The sequence below is a fragment of the Protopterus annectens genome, chromosome 2.part1, assembly GCF_019279795.1.
Source record: "Protopterus annectens isolate FY-2018-M chromosome 2.part1, PAN1.0, whole genome shotgun sequence".
NCBI lineage: Eukaryota > Metazoa > Chordata > Ceratodontiformes > Protopteridae > Protopterus > Protopterus annectens.
In genome coordinates this window covers 1529775041-1529793609 of record NC_056729.1, presented here as the reverse complement: position 1 = coordinate 1529793609, position 18569 = coordinate 1529775041, and positions in this window count along the sequence as shown.

The following is an 18569-nucleotide window of genomic DNA, read 5'->3' as shown; positions in this document are numbered from 1 at the left end:
ACGCTGGTTCCGTTCCGTTTCCTGCTGTGCTGATTTTGGACAGACAGAACAAGTTATGAGGACTGTCTGGGTCCACATGAGTGCGGCAACAGACTTGGAACCAAGCCAATTTTCAGCAGAGGCCCTGGGAGAAATTCTGCAAATGCAGGTCTTTGTAATGTGGGAGGAAACTGGAGTACCTAGATGAAACCGACACGAACACAGGGAGGGCATGCAGACTCCACACAGAATGCGCTCCAGCCAAGAATTGAACTGGATAACCTCTTGCTGTGAGGCGACAACGCTACTGCTGCACCACTGCGCCCCGTCTGGAAAATGGCATGATGTTGGCCAATACATGGTTTGGCAAGAGAAAGACAGTCACAAGAACACGTTCATGTGTGGCAAACATGCAACTCAGGGCACTGGATTAGAATCAGCAATTGGAAAGTCATCATCAGTGAAACAGTTGGACCACAGCATAAACCACTGGGTGCAGTAATCATCTGATTGGTCTATATGACTCAAAGTTTCTAGGATCTTTCCCCTCTTTTAACATAATTATAATCGCCACTTGAGTTCAAGACTGTGGGATCTCAGACCTTCTCATAATGCCATTAAGCTGGACTTGCCAAAAATCCTCCAAGTCTGTTCCTAGCTGCATCCACACTTCTAAAGGGAGTTTGTTTGGACCTTGAGATTTTCTCACAGCTTGTTTTTTATTGCCTGCCTCACTTCTTTCTAAGTTATGCCCTGCATTAGATGGAAAGTGTGGTGTTTTGATATTCTTTATATTCTCAACTCTTTCAAGAAATATCTAATTTCTTGCAGATATCCCAGACTTTCACTAGGCTCTGTATATAATTCACTGCAATACTTTCTAATGATTTTCAAACTCCCCTCCCGTGTATATTGCCATTGCCCTTCCTGTTTATCGTACATTTTATGGATCATTCTTATTGTTCTTTCCTGCTTAGCTTCACAGCTAATGATCTTAAGGCCTTCATGTCAGATGAAACATAAATATCTTGTACCATCTGCCTCTGCAGCAATAATATTTGATCCATACAATTTTAAATCACCATCTTTAACTCGCTTATCCTGTGTTCCTTTTTTGTATATTTCTTTGGTAGTGTTTGCATCATCTTTAATTCCTGTGTTACGTTCTGATATTGATGTTTTCACTCTCTTTTTCTTATTTCTATTGACTTTGTGATAATATTAATCACCCTTTGCTTATATTTGTCCCATTCCAATCATGTCTCCTTACTATAATCCTTTGATGTATTCTGCAATTCATTCCTTAACCAATTTTTGCATTTTGTGTTGCCTAGAAAGTAGGGTGGGAAACACCAATGTTTTTCAAAACATACATACTTTATTGATAGTGTTGTCAATATTAGTGAATGGTCTGAGAAAGTTATCTAGTCCACATGCATATATTTTATTAGAAATTGCTTTTCTTTCAGTATAAAGACTTTGTCTATCATTGATAACTGTCTATATCTTGCATAATAAAAAGTGAACCATTTATGCTTTTATTCGCTATCACCTGATTTCCATGCATCAGCTGAGCCCACTTGGCCAAGATATTCTGCAAGGTATTTGCCTTGAACTGTTAAATATCTTTTTCTTGGCCACCTGCTGTCAAACCAGGTTCCAGTCACCCATAATGATAACTGCACTTTCAGCAAAGGCCAGACTTTTGGATGGGATGTCTCTAATCTCTTTTTTGTTACATCTGATGGCAAGTATAAGGTGTATTTCACATCATTGAAAGATGAAAATATCGAATCACTTAACATCGAACTGAATTAATCAAACTGTAAAACATCGAAATGGAAAAAAAAAAACTGTGGAGTGTAGATCAAAAACAAATTGCTCCATGCAGGGGAGCAAGACCCCCTGCACCCCCACACCCCCTGTCATGTAAATATACCACTTTGGAGATTGCACTTCAGTACACTACAGTGCGGAAATGGAATATTTCCATTTTCTACACTGTAGCATGATCTCGGAGTTGGTATATTTATGTAGTGGGGGTGTGGGGGTGCAGGGGGGCTTGCCCCCCTGCCTACACCCTTAATATTTCATGTCCCCATTGCAAACTGCCATTCGCATCATTTTGATGTTTTCATGGTTCACTGTATTCAGTTCGATGTTTTAAACTTTCGATGATGTGATATAAACCCGCAAGTATACAGTTGCTAACATCAATCCCCCCCCCCCCAGATATATCCCTACAGACCACAAGTGTTCCCTTGTCATCAATTATGGATCTTTCTTGGTGAAGCTTTTGAAGCTGGGTGATTAATTGTGCAACCCACTCTTCTCTTATCCTGTGGAAAATGTGACATTTTAGCTATGTAAACCCCCATTATTTGAAGTTTCTGGTGCTCCAATCTATATAGATGGGTTTCCTGTAAGTCGACCACCTCCAGGTTGTACTTTCAAATCATTTTAAATATCATATCCTTTTTGAGTGGATTGTTTATTCCATTGATGTTCCAGGAGATAAGAAACCACAGCATGGTACTTTACCTTAGTGCTCCCCAGTGTTTTATGACTAGTCATATTGTATACCTAGATAAATTCTTTCCCCTTATAAATTCTCTTCCATACTTGCTTTTTGATAATCGTTGATTCCTGGCATTTATCAATTCACTCCTGTTTTCATTTCTCTTATTTTTTTTTCGCTTTATGCTTCCTGACAAAAAATTGCTTAACAATCCCCTCATGTCTAACATCAGAAAAAAAAAAAAAAATCTTAACCATAAACATTTGTACAGTCAAGTTGTTTTCCAAGGTAGGTGACACTGCCCCTTTATGGCACCCTCACAAGGCACTTCCACACATTATATTATGCATGTATTACATACTTATATGTATTGAAGTGACCAGCTGCTCCAATCAAACATAATCAGTTAGCCTATTAGATCTTTTTTTTATTTTTGCTCCACCTTCTATTGAAAAAAAAAGAATAAATCACACATCAGTGTAAAAGTCGCTTCTTCACTTTCCCCTTAACCCGTTTCTCCTCCTTCAATTTACATCACAGCTGAGTTCATTTACTCATGGATATACATTCCACAAGGCTATATTCAGTACCTTGTATAAGGACTTATCTAATTCCATTTTCTCCTGAATCAAAGGCAAAGTTTAAAAATACCTTAGTCACGTAGGTTTGGCTGAAGTCGGCTATCTATTGTTTTCTTATGTCTCTGCCCATGACAATCATAGTCGGCCCTTTCAAGATATACTGTCTTTTAAATAGTGGAAATAGGTGTCTTGTTTTTTTTTTTTCCAGGACGAGAGAATGATGCAAATGCACTCAAGAATCATTCTCTTTCTCTTTGACATTGGTATGCTGGGTCACTTTATCTGTATTCTGGTATTTTTGCAGGAGTCCTTCTCTGTCAGCCAGTGGGTCATCATAAGTCATTGTACCTCTCGGCAAGAATAATTTCAGCCTCACTGGATAAAGTAATCTGAATTTAATTTTGAGACTATAAGACAGCCTCATTACTGGTATGAAGCTGGCTCTCTGTCTCCTAATTTTTTGGGAATAGACTTGCTCGACAAATATTTGTTTTTCTCTTCAAAAACGGTTAGTACTTGGTTTCCAGCATGCATCTAGTGCATTTTCTTTTGCACAAAGGATTTGAACTAATGAATGATGGGTCCATTCTCTTAGTACCTATATTTTGTAGTCACCATGGAATACCGTGAGGTCTTTCAATTTTAATATCATCTTCTTCCCAGCCTGTCCAAGTTGCTAACACTTTTTTAATAAACTGAACACAGTCACTACCCTTCTGTTATTCAGGTAAACCCATTAATCTAATATTTGGTCTGGAGTGAGCTTCATATTTTACCATCTGGGCCTTCAGGTAATCCTAGAAAGTTACCAATGCATCCTTTCGAGTTTGTATGTCTGGCATGCCCTCTCCCATTCACTGAATCATGTATGAAAGGGCATTCAGTGTTGTACATGTCCACTATTTGTGCTTCTGTTTTATTAACATAGGACTGTAAGGTAAACTTCTTTTCACAAATCACTTTAAATATTGCCATTAACAAAATAATATCTGATATTTCTCTTCTTTCTGTCATATTGCTAGAGGAGTCCACATGCTCTTCTACTGCTGCTGGTGTACCATCCTGTAAGTGCCTTTTTCCACTTTCTACTATTCCCTTATTTTTCCCGAGACTTTTCATCCTCGTGTACCTCTGCTTTTTCTCTGTTCTGAGCATTTAGGTGTGTTTAAGGGATGTGAAGCTGAAACACTCACTTTAAAATCTAGGTCAGGGGAGGGAGAGAGATAGAGAGCGTAAGAGAAGAGACTGCTACTTATAGTTGGTAGTCCATTTGTATGGAGTTTTGCATGCTGTCACTTGTTCTCCATGTGTTTGTATGGGTTTACTCTAGTTTTCTCATAATTTGTAAAAACATGATTGCTGATTGCCTACACTAAATTCTCCTTATATGTTTTGTATTTAGCCTTGTGGCTTAGGTCATAGCTGAAAAGAGTCTTAGAAGGACCAACACATATCTGATTAAGAAAGGAAAAAACTAAATTATACCTAAGTGAAGAAAATTTAATAGCACGATTACAGTAAGATGGACTGCAGTTTTCAGTGCTGTTTCTTTATGTTCCACTACTGGGCTATCAATGCTGACACAATAAGGTAATTTTTCTGAGTAACAGTATACAGTAAGCAGGCCTGTATACAGCATATAGGAGCACAAAAGGGTGCAGGTAGGAGTTAGAGCCTTTAAAGTCTGCTGGAGCCTAAGGGAGAGCTCATGGATGGGGATTATATCAACCAGGCAAAGTATCTAGCTGTTTAGCTGCACCTGCACTTCCCTGAGAAGGTCTGATTGATGGTCATGGTCATCTCGCCAGAGCACCCTGTTTACAAACTGCTTCTTTGTGTGCAGTTCCTGCCATCTGTTTTGGTTCTAGTCCTCAAGTGATAGTTTTGAATGGACTTTAGAGAAACAGATTCATTCCTTAGCATCTCTCACCTCTGGAATGGACTCCCCCTGCAGATAAAGCAGCACAGTATACTATCTTCCTTCAAACTACTCCTGAATATTTGGATGGATATTCATAAATTCACTCTCTGGGTTTGATTGGCCTAACTCTCCTTATTACAGGAAGTTCAGTCTAGGGTGGTAAATTGCAGGGTATAGTGGTTGAAGGACTCAGTAGCCTTGAACTTTGAATGATTCCTATGAGAGTTGCTATGTCCAGAGTCAACAAACCCTGTTGAGTGTTTTGAAGGGTTGGGGTTTGGGATAATGGTTAAGGTGTTTACCTCATAAACACAAAGGACAAGGTTTGAGTCTCACTTTTGGAAGGGAGATTAGCTAGGCGTAAAATGGCCCACAGAGGCAGTTAGCTTAGTAATTACCTATAAACCTGCTTTAAATGCCAGTTAGAAAAAAAAAACAGGCAGTAGCAATTTGTACTTTGCAAATGCATACTGTCTTTCAATAGCTGTTAATGTTCTTCTTGTATAATTAACACATATATTTTTTTTCAGTAAGCTGGCTTCTTGGTATACAGTAATAAAACCCTGAATATGACCCAGGCAATAAGCAATTGTTTATTAGCCTAGGAAATGAAGGAGCCAGTTAGGGAGGGAGAGAGTGAATGAATGATAACATCTTACAAATCCTGGGGAGAAGGGAGAATGCATGATCTACTAATGCTGACAACTCCTAGCCAATGTTAAGGGGTGGTACCAGCTGTACTAGGAGCAGCTGCCTGCACATAATGCCAAGCAATACTTGGTTCTCTAAAGGAGGTAAGATATGTGTACAAGCATTTATGTACCACATAGGCCTGGGACTGCAGTCACTCACTTTGGTGGGAGTACGAGACAGGGTAACCAAGGGTAAAAGGGTTAAGGCCATAAAGAGTAGCCCTGAAGGCTGCCTGCATGGCAGACTCATCTTGAAAGCTAGATTATAGTCAAGATAGATGGTCAACAGCAACTGGGAGAAAAATAACTGAAAAAGAAACATTCTATTTATATGTATTATTGGCAATGACCTTTATATTTAATTTTTACTTACTGGTATGCAACTAATGTAATAAGTAATGTTGCTTATTGTGACGATCAGAGGGACTGTCAGCCATGCTAGGAGAAGTGTGGCAGTGGATGTGTAACATATGCCAGCATAGCTAGTTGGAATTTTGTAAATAATTATATGTCATTTTTATATTAAACTGATTTGTACAGATGCTTCTGCTGAAAATGTATTTGTGAGGTTTGCTTTTGTTAAAATGTATCAGTAGTACTCCCTGCTGGAAGGAAAATAAATGTACATGTATTATTTTAACTGAATTTAATGTATATTTTTTTAATAGCTTATACTGGAAGGTTAGAAGTTAATCTATCTGACTTTGAAAAATATTATTGAAATTAAATGACTTTATGGGTTAAGCCATAAAGGTGTTATCCCACAGGTTTGAAGGGAGCCAGAGACACAGCGTCTGTACTACAGAATAGGTCTGTAGGAAGAATGGAATGGTTTTATGGCTTCCAGCAGCTGCACCACCTCTGAGCAATGCTCTGTGTGTATGGTAACACATAGATGCTAAACCCTGACAGCTTCTGACAGGGTGGATTGCATGGGAACCAGAAGTTAGATGACCAGATGTATGTGATATTATTCTGTACAGAAATGTTTTAATATTAGAAGAGACTGAAGTCTCAGGGACATTCTGTATTCTTCTCTTGGAAACCTGACTAGAAAGACCCTCATCCACAACATCTTGCCTTGAAGTAGTAAGTAACTTAACTAGGGAACAGTAATTATTTTAGTCAATCAGGAATAGATAGTGAGATTAGCTAAATACTGTTTTTCTGTATCTGTGTGAAACTTTCCATCAGTGTTATTTTTAATATTTCCTGTGGCTGAAACTCTAGTGTTTACTGTAAATAGATATTTAACATTTTCTTGTTCTTTTATTATTTATTATTAAATATATTCAAACTTCTCATTGTGGCTGGTCCTTTTGGAAGAATATTTCAGTTTTGAGAGTATTTGTGTATATTTATTTGGCAATAACGCTGGCCACTCCTGAAAACATTAATGCTTGATCAACATTACCATTGGCATCAATATTAATTTCACTCAGTATAACTGGGTACCCTTGCAATAGCCTTAGGTATCTGACTTTGTAATGCCTGGGGGCAGTGATAATAACAACTGGGCAAAATGAGGCATAGGTAGTAAACCTGTGCCAGCCTTTCCCAGGGTAGTGTATGTGTGCATTAGCTACTTGCAGCAAGGACACGAAGCACTGGTTTCACAGAGAGTGGTAGAGGACTTGGCTTGGGCACTTGGCTGAGGACTTAACTCTGAAGCTGTGCCAGTGGGAAGTCTTACTGGGGACCTGGAGGGTGACAAATAGGGAAATCCAGACCATGGGCTGACTGTGTTCCCTGGGTGCCCTTAAGGGAAACTGTGCTTGATGCAGAGAGGTCTGCATCTGGAAACATTGAGTGTATCCCTTTGTATTCTAAGTGAATGTCCCTCTCCAGTGTCAGTGGTGAGGATTCAGCCTCCTTGATTACTGGCCTAGAATGGGGACATCACACATTGGTGAGTAGTGGTGTTGAAATTGAACTTCTATAGCCTGTAAGCAGTTGTCAATACACGTGTACTCTCAAGCAACCACATGGTGAACATTGAGTTCCATTTCACAACAGGTTTTATTTATTTTTTTGTTAGTTTAGGTTAGTCAGAGAGAGCAGGCAAAATGTCAGCAGAGGATTATGGAAAGCTGACAAAGAACCAGTTGGCCAACGTGTGCAAGGGCAAAGGACTGGTGTATGCCAACCTGACTAGAGAGGAAATTATTTCAGCCTTAGCCACAGTTACAACATAGACCAGCAATCCGAAGGATAACTAGTCTAGTGATGGAAATTTGCAGCCCTCAGAAACAGGACAGTTCATCTTTTCCTCAGAGGGCTTAAAAATCTGTCTGGAGTTAAAGAGATTTGAACTGAAGGCCAAAAGTATGGAATTAGAAACAGTGGAGAAAGTGAGGCAGGTAAAACAGATGGAATTATAATCAGCAGAGAGACTGCGGCATTTGGAGACTGTAGAAAATGAGAGACTGTGGTGTTTGGAAGCTGAAGAAAATGAGAGCAGTGTCAAGATGAGAGGAAGATGCTAACTCTTCACCGGTAATGGGAAAGGGAATAACAGAACCCCAGAAGCAATAAAAGTCAGTAAATTTCTTCCACAATTTACAGAGGGTGATAATTTTGATAGATTTATTCATATAGTTGAAAGATTATGTAAACTGTATAATGTTGACCAAGGGCTCTGGGTAAGGTTCCTGACCCCCTTACGTCATGGTAAAGCTGTAACTGCTATTTCTAAATTGTCAGATATTGATTGTTTAAACTATGACAAAGTAAAGAAATGTTTAATTAAATACTGTGATTATATCACTGAGTTAAGCACTTATTTTCATAGGTGGATGAGTGAGTGTCAGGTCACCACTTTTGAAGGGCTGGCAGACTATTTGGTGTGGGGAACAAGCCCTTAGCACTTTGCCCAAGGACATGAGAATCTTGTTGGCAGACCAAGAATGAAACTCTGCAGCTGAGCAGGGAAGGAAAGGGATCTCTATTTAGCAAGCAGGGCATCAATGCACAGGAAAGGGGTACCCACTGCTGTACATGGATATAAGGGAACCCATGGTGGGCATCGTAAACTGGCCCAACAGAGTCTGCCAGTAGATCAGGAAGCCACTAGTTCAGGTACATGGCCAGGATCAAGGGCTAAATGTTTTAAATGTAACCAATGGGGCTATGTACCATATAGATGTCCACAGAGGCAAGGTGGGGAACAAAAGGTGGGGAAGCCAGCAAGTGGGAATCACAGTATGCCAGTGGTAAGTTGTCTGGAGACAACAGTGGTACCAAACTATCAGCAGAGGTTATATCCTATCTTAGTGGATGGAAAACAGGCCACTGCTAAGAGAGACACAGCCTCTGGCATAACCATTGTGAAGCCAGCAGTGGTTAAAGAGGAGCAGTACTTGCTTGGGCAGTCCACTCTAGTCAGAGCTTTAGGATGGACTTCATTCCAAATGCCTTTGGCCAGGGTTTACTGAGACTGGGAGGATGGAAAAGGAAGCAAGCAAGTAGGTGTGTTTGAGGATATTCCTGCAGATGTCCTGATAGGGAATCATTTTGATAATGCAGTACCATGTGTACATGCAATCAGGCTTGGAGATAGGCATGTGGGTCTGGTAGCCTGGCAGAGACCCAGACAGTCACCACACCTGAAGCCATGGCTGGTGGTGTGGCTACCTCAGGGAGGGAGCTACCCTGTAGCAGTGACCCTGAAGGTGAGCCATAGCTGCTGGTAGGTACTGATGTTCCCTTGGAAAGAGCGACTGCAGGGGCAGAGGTGAGTGGTAGTACCCAGGCTGACAGTGAGGCACCGCTGTCAGGAGATACCAGACTTCCTGTGGAAGGGGAGCAGGGAAGAGTCACAAAAGCAGAGCTGAGACAGGCTCAACTGTCAGACCTTACACTCGAGGCTTGAGGGAGGTAGCTAAGGAGTCCCCTGATTCTCAAAGAAAAGGGGAATCTGTATACTGGAACAAAGGGTTACTGTATAGAGAGTGGACACCTGAGGGAAGGCTAGAGGGTGATGTAATACAGCAGTTGGTAGTGCCTAAATCCTACCATCTGGCACTTCTAGCCATAGCCCATAACATTCCTTTTGCAGATCATATGGGCATAAAGAGTACCAAGAGATGTATTATGCAGAACTTTTATTGGCCTGGGATTGCAAGGGATATAACAGGGTACTGCAGAACTTGTGAGCAGTGACAAAATATAGACAAGGCAGGAGACAAGGTCAAAGCTTCTTTGATGCCCTTGCCTGTGATTGAGGAGCCATTTCAGGGGATAGCTATAGATATTGTGGGGCCTCTGAGTACCCCAAGCTCCACAAGGAAGAAGTATATCCTGGTGGTAGTAGATTATGCTACTAGATACCCTGAGGCAGTGGCTCTCCATCGAGGCAGAGAAGGTGGCAAATGCTTTGTTAGAGATTTTCAGCAGGGTAGGTTTCCTAAGAGAAATAATGACTGACAGAGGTGCCAAGTTCATGTCAGACCTTTTGGCATGTCTGTGGAGGCCCTGTGGGGTGAAGCACCTAAAGACTGCCCCCCCCTACCTTTCCCAGACTAATGGTCTTGTGTAGAGGTTAAACTGTACACTAAAGACTACTGGCATTTGCAGACCAGTTTAAGAGAGAGAGTGGGACAAATATTTGCCCCATATGCTGCTTGCTTACAGAGAGGTAACTCAGGAATCCATAAGTTTTTCACCCTTTGAGTTGCTGTATGGGCATAGGGTGACAGGACCTTTAGATCTGATTCATGATGAGTGGGAGGATTCGTGTGAATCCCAGAAGGAGTCTGTTGTGGCATATGTTCTAATCTTCAGGACAAGGCTTAGGGAACTCATGGGCTTGGACCAGGAGAACCTAATAGGAGCCCGGCAGCAGAAAAAAGGTCTAGTGTAACAGGAATGCTCGAGCCAGGGAGTGTGCTGTGGGGTAGCAGGTTATGTTTTTCATTTCTGTCAGACACAATAAACTGCAGGCAGCTTGGGAGGGATCCTTCAGAGTGGTAAGGAAGGTCAGTGATGTTAACTACATGGTAGAACTGCTAGGCAGAAGGCAGGGGCACATGCTGTACCATGTTAACATGATGAAACCTTACCATGATAGGGAGGCCCTAGTAATAGGTATTTGCAATAGGAGGAAGAAGGAGTCTGAGGAGGCTCTATGGCTACAGCAAGACAGCCAGCAAAAATGTCAAGTTACTATGGTGGAGCCTAGGGTTGCAGGCATATGATATGACAGTGCAGCACTGTAGTGGGGTGAACAATACCAAGGCAGATGGAATCTCAAGACAGGGTATGAGGTAATCTATTCCTCTCAAACAACATTTCTTAAGGGGCACTTGAAAAAGTAGCTCGAGTCTTTAAAAGGGGAAGAGATGTGACGATAGGAGGTACTGCCAGCCATGCCAGGAGAAGTGGGTCAGTGGATGTGTAACATATGCCAGCACAGCGAACTGGAATTTTGTAAATAATTATTTGTCATTTTGTATATTTATTTATTTAACATTTGTTTACAGGGAAAGTCTGACTTGGAACAAAGCCAGTTTTCAGCAGCGGCCTGAGGAGAAACACTCCAAATGCATGTCTTTGTAACATGTGAGGAAACCGGAGCACCAGGAGGGAACCCACACAAATGCAGGGAGGACATACAGACTCCACACAGAAGGCACTCCAGCTGACAATCGAATCAGAGAACACTACCGCTGCAGCATTGTGTTGTCTGTATTATATCAAACTGATTTGTACAGATGCTTGTGCTGCAAATGCATTTGTGAGGTTTACCTGTGTTAAAATGTGTCAACAGTGCCAGTGTGCTAAACCCTGACAGCTTCTGGCAGTGGGGTTGCAGGGGAACCAGAAGTCAGATAACCAGATGTATATAATGTCATTCTGTGCAGAAATAATATTTTAATATTGGAGGAGACTGAGGTCTCAGGGGCATTCTCTGTTCTGTTCTTGAAAACCTGACTAGAAAGCCCCTCACCCACATCATCTTGCCTTGCAGTTATACGTAACTTAACTAGGGAACATTAACTCTTTTAGTCAAACAGGAATAGTGTGATTAGCTAAATACTGTTTTTCTGTATCTGTGTGAAACTTTCCATCAGTTTTATTTTTAATATTTTCTGTGTCTGAAACTCTGGTGTTTACTGTAAATAGATATTTAGTGTTTTCTTGTTTTTTTTAGCATTTATTATTAAATATATTCAGACTTCTCATTGTGGCTGGTCCTTTTGGAAACATATTGAGAGTATTTGCTTGGTCAACCTTACTATTGGTATCAATATTAATTTCATTCAGTATAATTGGGTAGCCTTGCAAGAGCCATAGGTAGCTGGCTTTGTAGTACCTGGTGGCAGTGATAATTACCCTATAGTCTGGGCAAAAGGGGGCATAGCTAGTAAACCTTTGCCAGCCTTTCCCAGGTGTGTGTGCATGTGTGTGTGTGTGTGTGTGTGTGTGTGTGTGTGTGTGTGTGTGTGTGTGTGTGTGTGTGCAAATCATATCTCAAAGTGTGTGTGTATGCCAGCTATTCGCAGCAGGGACACAAAGCACTGTTTCACAGTGAGAGTGGTGGAGGACTTGGCTTGGGCACGGCTGAGGACTTAACTCTGAAGCTGTGCCAGTGGGGAGTCATACTGGGGACCTGGAGGGAGACAAATAGAGAAATCCAAACCCTGGGCTGACTGTGTTCCCTGTGTGCTCTTAAGAGAAATTGTGCTTGATGCAGAGAGGTCTGCATCTGGAAAAACAGAGTGTATCCATTTGTATTCCAAGTGAATATCCCTCTCCAGTATCAGTGGTGAGGATTCAGGCTTCTTGATTACTGGCTCAGAGTAGGGACATCACACTTATGACTTGTATACTTAATGTTTTCATCACTCAGACACATACACAGACATATGTATGCACACACACACACACACACACACACACACACACACACACACACATATATATATATATATATATATATATATATATATATATATATATATATATGTATATACAGTGAATATAAAAAGTCTACGCACCCCTGTTAAAATGCCAGGTTTTTGTGATATAAAAAAATAATACCACAATAAATTATTTCAAAACTTTTCCCATCTTTAATGTAACCTATAACCTGTACAATTCAATTGAAAAACAAATCTGTTAGGGGAAAATATAAAAAATCTACAATAAGTTGGTTGCATAAGTGTGCACACCCTTAAACTAATACTTTGTTGAAGTACCTTTTGATTTAATTACAGCATTCAGTCTTCTTGGGTAGGAGTCTATCAGCATGGCACATCTTGACTTGACAAGATTTGCCCACTCTTCCTTGCAAAAGCACTCCAAATCTGTCAGATTGCAAGGGCATCTCTTGTGCACAGCCCTCTTCAGATCACCCCACAGATTTTCTATTGTATTTAGGTCTGGGCTCTGGCTGGGCTATTCCAAAGCTTTAATTTTCTTCTGGTGAAACCATTCTTTTGTTGATTTGGATGTATGCTTGGGGTCATTGTAATGTTGAAAGGTGAAATTCCTCTTCATCTTCAGCTTTCTAGCAGACACCTGAAGGTCTGAGGCCAAAGGTGACTAGTATTTGGAACTGTTCATAATTCCCTCCACCTTGACTAAAGCCACAGTTCTAGCTGAAGAAAAGTAACCCTAAAGCATGATACTGCCACCACCATGCTTCACCGTGGAGATGGTGTTCTTTTGGTGATGCGAAGTGTTGTTTTTGCACCAAACATACCTTTTGGAATTGGGGCCAAAAAGTTCAAGCTCATCAGGCCATAACTCATTTCCCGACATGCTTTTGGGAGACTTGTATTGTTTTGCAAATTTTAGCTGGGCCTGGATGTTTTTCTGTGTAAGAAAAGGCTTCCATCTTGCAACCCTACCCCGTAACCCAGACATATGGAGAATATGGGAGATTGTTGTCACGTGTAGTACACAACCAGTACTTGCCAGAAATTCCTACAGCTCCTTCAGTGTTGCTGTAGATCTCTTGGCAGCCTCCCTGACCAGTTTTCATCTTGTCTTTTCATCAATTTTGGAGGGATGTCCAGTTCTTTGCAATGTCACTGTTGTCCCATATTTTCTCCACTTTTTGATGACTGTCTTCACTGTGTTCCATGGTATATCCAATGCTGTGGAAACTTTTTTGTATCCTTCTCCTGACTGATACCTTTCAACAATTTGATCCCTTTGATACTTTGTAAGCTCTCTGTGAACCATGGCTTTTGCTGTAGCAGGCAACTGAGTACATGTCAGGAAAAGCCTACTAGGTCAACTGAGCTTTTTTGGGGGTTAATCAAAGTCTCTTTAATTGATGGCAGGTGTGTACCCAAGAAGACTGAATGCTATAATTAAATCAAAAAGTGCTTCAACAATGTATTAGCTTAAGGGTGTGCATACTTATGCAACCAGCTTATTGTACATTTTTTATTTTTTATATTTTTCCCCGTAACGGATTTATTTGTTTTTCAATTGAATTATACAGGTTATAGGTCACATTAAAGGTGGGAAAATTTTGAAATGATTTATTGTCGTCTCATTTTTTTATATCACAAAAACCTGGCATTTTAACAGGGGTGTGTAAACTTTTTATATCCACTTTATATATAGTTATCGATAGACAGCTGAACAAATACTTATCTGTCTCTGTGTTATTGTTATCAAATGTTAAAAGGTTTCATTATATGAATATTTGTGGAAGGAGTCCAAGGACCAGCACACCTACCTAAATACCAAACGTAAAATGAATAAATACATAAATAAAAGTTGTACTGAGCAAGCTAGTCCATGATGTAAAACAGCTAACGTTTTCATCATGTTCTTTATTGAGTATGTGGGCCTTTGCAAACCTCTTTTTATCCAGGCATCACTGGTGATATTCAAGCTTCCCTTAAAATGTTTCAGGACATTGGTTAAAGAAAGCATAATAACACGTAAGTCTTTTATAATGCACTTAGGTTCTGGTCTTTTTTGCCCTCATCATTATTGCATTAAAGAGAAATCTCACAACACGTTGAAATTTTGAACTTAACATGATGCCTCTAATGTATTAAGCTGATATCTGGATACCAAATAAAGTGGAATCAAGAAAGCATAAGCGTAAGCATAAGGGCGGCACAGTGGTGCAGCGGTTAACGTTGTTGCCTCACAGCAAGAGGTTCTCTGGTTCGATTCTCGGCTGGGGTGCCTTCTGTGTGGAGTTTGCATGTTCTCCCTGTGTTCGCGTGGGTTTCCTCTGGGTACTCCGGTTTCCTCCCACATTCCAAAGACATGCATCTGGAGCATTTCTCTCTGGGCCTCCACTGAAAACAGGCTCTGTGGAACCTAGTCGGACATTCCCAGTCAACAAATGTAAAATAAATAAAATAAATCCAGTAGTGGATGAATTTGAGTTTTAAATTCAGCTTTGAATTGAATTGCATTTGATTATACATTAAAGCCTGCCTTTTGGCTGATTTGTTACACTAGTAAATCACAGATTTCACAAATCTGATTGATTATGCAATAGATTATACATTTGCTGAATCTTTTTACTGTTATCCTGTGAAATGTATATACATTTCTTTCTTTTCTAACCCTGCAACTTGCAGGACACAGTAAAACAGACTTAATTTCTCATTTCTTAGTTTAGTTTGCCTATTCTTGAATTAAAAAAAAAAACACTTTTAGCAATAAATGTCATGGCAAATCATGTACTTGTTTTCTCATAACAATAAAAAGAAATGCACAGAAGTATCTGTTACCAGGCAGTTATGAGTGCAAATGAGTCATGGATGATTTGAAATAGTTTTCTTGATAAAAATATGTAGTTCCATTTGTCCTTAGACACTAAAAGCTGCTAAAATTTGAAATGCTAGCTCCCTGGAGACAACATATGCTTTCTCTTTTATTTTCTTTTTATTTTTGCAAGATCTGTATTTTAATGAAAGGCAAAAGGCTATCTACGAATAGAACTCATAAAATACTGCCACTCAACTGCCAGATGAGATGTTGGCTCTGGTTAAGAGGATTTAGTTTCTGTTGCTAATTTCTGCACCTGTTCAGAAATAATTGTTAGTTTAAGAAATGACTGGCAAGAGTGCAGTCTGCACAGGGACTAATCTCTGTGCCATTGATTCTATAATTATCTGTTATAGTCTGGAATAAATCACAGCATTTCCATTTATTTAGTGTTTTTTTATACTGCATAACAATATACTTTACAGACAGGTTGCATATGTGTGATATTTCCTAGCTGAAGAGCTGCTGCTCTTCTCTATAGGCTCCTTTTCTAAGATGGGAGTATTTAATACCATTTATTAGTATTAATCTTCTAATCATTTGCTACTAGTTTCCTCTGAGACTGTTTATTTAATCTGCATTTTTATTATATATTTGGTAGCTTCCATCTTCAAGTCTTCACAAAGACATGTGGCCCCACTATATCTATTACCCAAACTGTCCTATATTCTGCTCCCAGTGATGCCAGAGGGATTAGAAGCCACCTTTCACAATCTACAGGATTGATGAAACACCAAAGCGAGCCCCAGGCAGTATTCATGCAATGCTGTTGCAAAGATGCATGTTCATGTCCATGTCCATGCACATCCTCAGTGTATTGTAGTTCCTTACTTCAGGGTTGTATGTTTCTTGGCCTGCACAAGAGATGACGCCCCAGTGGTGGTACTGTTACTGTCTCCCTGGGATAACAGATGTCATCATTACCCTCTCACTTCTGACTCACTCATCCAGTCTCTCAGACCAGGATTTATTAGCTGAACCTCAGTCGCTGGTGGTATAGCTGAGAACCAAATCCATAGATAAGTTTGGGCAGGCCTTCCTACCAGGACTTTAGTAAATTTTGATTCTGCTTGATTATCCAGCAATGGCAGTCAAACACAGATAATTAAGGAAATGAGCTGATAATGATGGTCATACTGTAGTCTTGAAATGTATTTCCTCAGTCTCTACATTCATTTCTGTGTCACTGAGTAAGTCACTTTACCATGTATTGTTGCCAGACCACTGTGGAATAGCAGTGTTTTATCCTAGTAGGCTTATTTGCATAACAAATATAAAATAATAGCAAAATAAAACCTCTAAAAAGTGCAACAGTTAATTCTGGAAAAGTGGAAGGAATGTAAGAGTCAAGGCCTGGCCTGCTAGTACAGAGACATTGTGTCTGTTTCTATCACTGACAGCCTGAATGTAGCTAGCAGACAGAGTTATGGTGGTCTAGCAAAGGAAAAGAATGTAATGCAGCCAAAACCTAGATCTTTTATGTTGAGAGGGATACTGTTGGCAGAGGGACTGCATGCAAATGCCAGCATGCTCAGCATGGAGGGTTCTCTGTTTGAAGCAGAGGATGTGACAAAAGCTTCTAAAGACACATTAAATATTTGAAAACATGTGCTGTTGATACTGTATGCTCATGTACATCTCCACTGGTAGGGCATAACAACAAAATAACAAGAGTCTACAATACTGGGTATGTGTGCATGTGTGTGTGCATATGCATGTGTATGTGTGTGTGTGTGTGTGTGTGTGTGTGTGTGTGTGTGTGTGTGTGTGTCTGTGAGATGGGGAGGACAGGGAGGTGCTTGTTGCTGCTCCCCCCACTGACAAATAGCTCTTCATTAAAAAAAACAGGCAAGAATAGCATCACTTCTTATAAAACTGTGCCTCTGTTTTGTCATAGAATAGTATTCATGTAAATTTGTGATGCTGTAATGTAAGCACAACACAATGTCAAGAAGCTGCACAATGATGCTTAAAATGCAAATTGTACAGAGCGTGACAAAGCCAAATTAAGTACAAGAAAGAGGAAGTTCAAACTAGCCATATGGTGCATTATGCCTAGCAAGGAAGAGACAAACTATTTTGCAACTTACTATGTGTTGCAGATGGAACCATGTTAAAGATGTGTGGTGTGCCTCAGGAGTGGTTAAAAATAAGAAAAACTGGAAAGAAATAAGGGATAGTGATCAGAAGAGATAAATAAGTCATTAGTGTACATAACATTGAGTGAAATAAACTAGAGTACTTCTTTGAATAGAAAACAAAAAAATCTAACATATACATCATGCCAGACAACTAATCATAAAAGGTAAAACAAGTCAGATATATGCCAACCTCTCCACTGTCCCCAATTTGGAGGAATGTTCCTGTTTTTAGGCCTGATTTAGAATGTTCCTGTTTTTGCAGGTGTGTCCATGTTTTTCAGGCTTGATTTACCCCTTCACACAGTTCCCATTACATGTAATTTTTGAAACTGTATAGGATACAGAAAACCACACTACATGACCAACATACTTGAAACAATTTAAAGACACAACTTACAACTCATTTTTTTTCTGAAACCAAAAATAAATAACCTTGTGTGGTAAAATTTTGTGATGCAGTCCATTAAAGTCCACACATTTTACACTGTTTGATAAACTGCTTATATTTTTCCATCAATTTTGTCACTCTTGTTTTTTTAAATGTGTTTTTGAGTTGTATCCCACATTCCTACTGGAAGTGGGAAGAGTCATATAGGGTCATAGGTTCATAGGTAAGTACTAGGCTATTAGCCCTAGGGCCTATACAAGCCTAGCCAAAAATGTACCCTGGCTTTCGCCACCCAAGAAAATTATTTTCCTGTGCCCCTATCAAGCAGAACCACAGAAGTGATCCTCAGGGTGAATTTCCTATTACCCATCCAATCATCAAGATTTTTCTTGAAGAGTGCTAATGAGGAGCTCTGTTTGACATAGATAGGTAGTCTGTTCCAGAGTATGGGAAGTCTCTGGGACAGGAATATATCCCTCCAGCATGTTCGGTTTATTGTGGTGACAAGGTTTAGGTCCCTAGAGCGTGTAGCTCGGAGAGATTGGGATTTCTTTAAGTGGAGCATGTCCAACAGCTCTGGGTGTGACATAGCTGTGTAT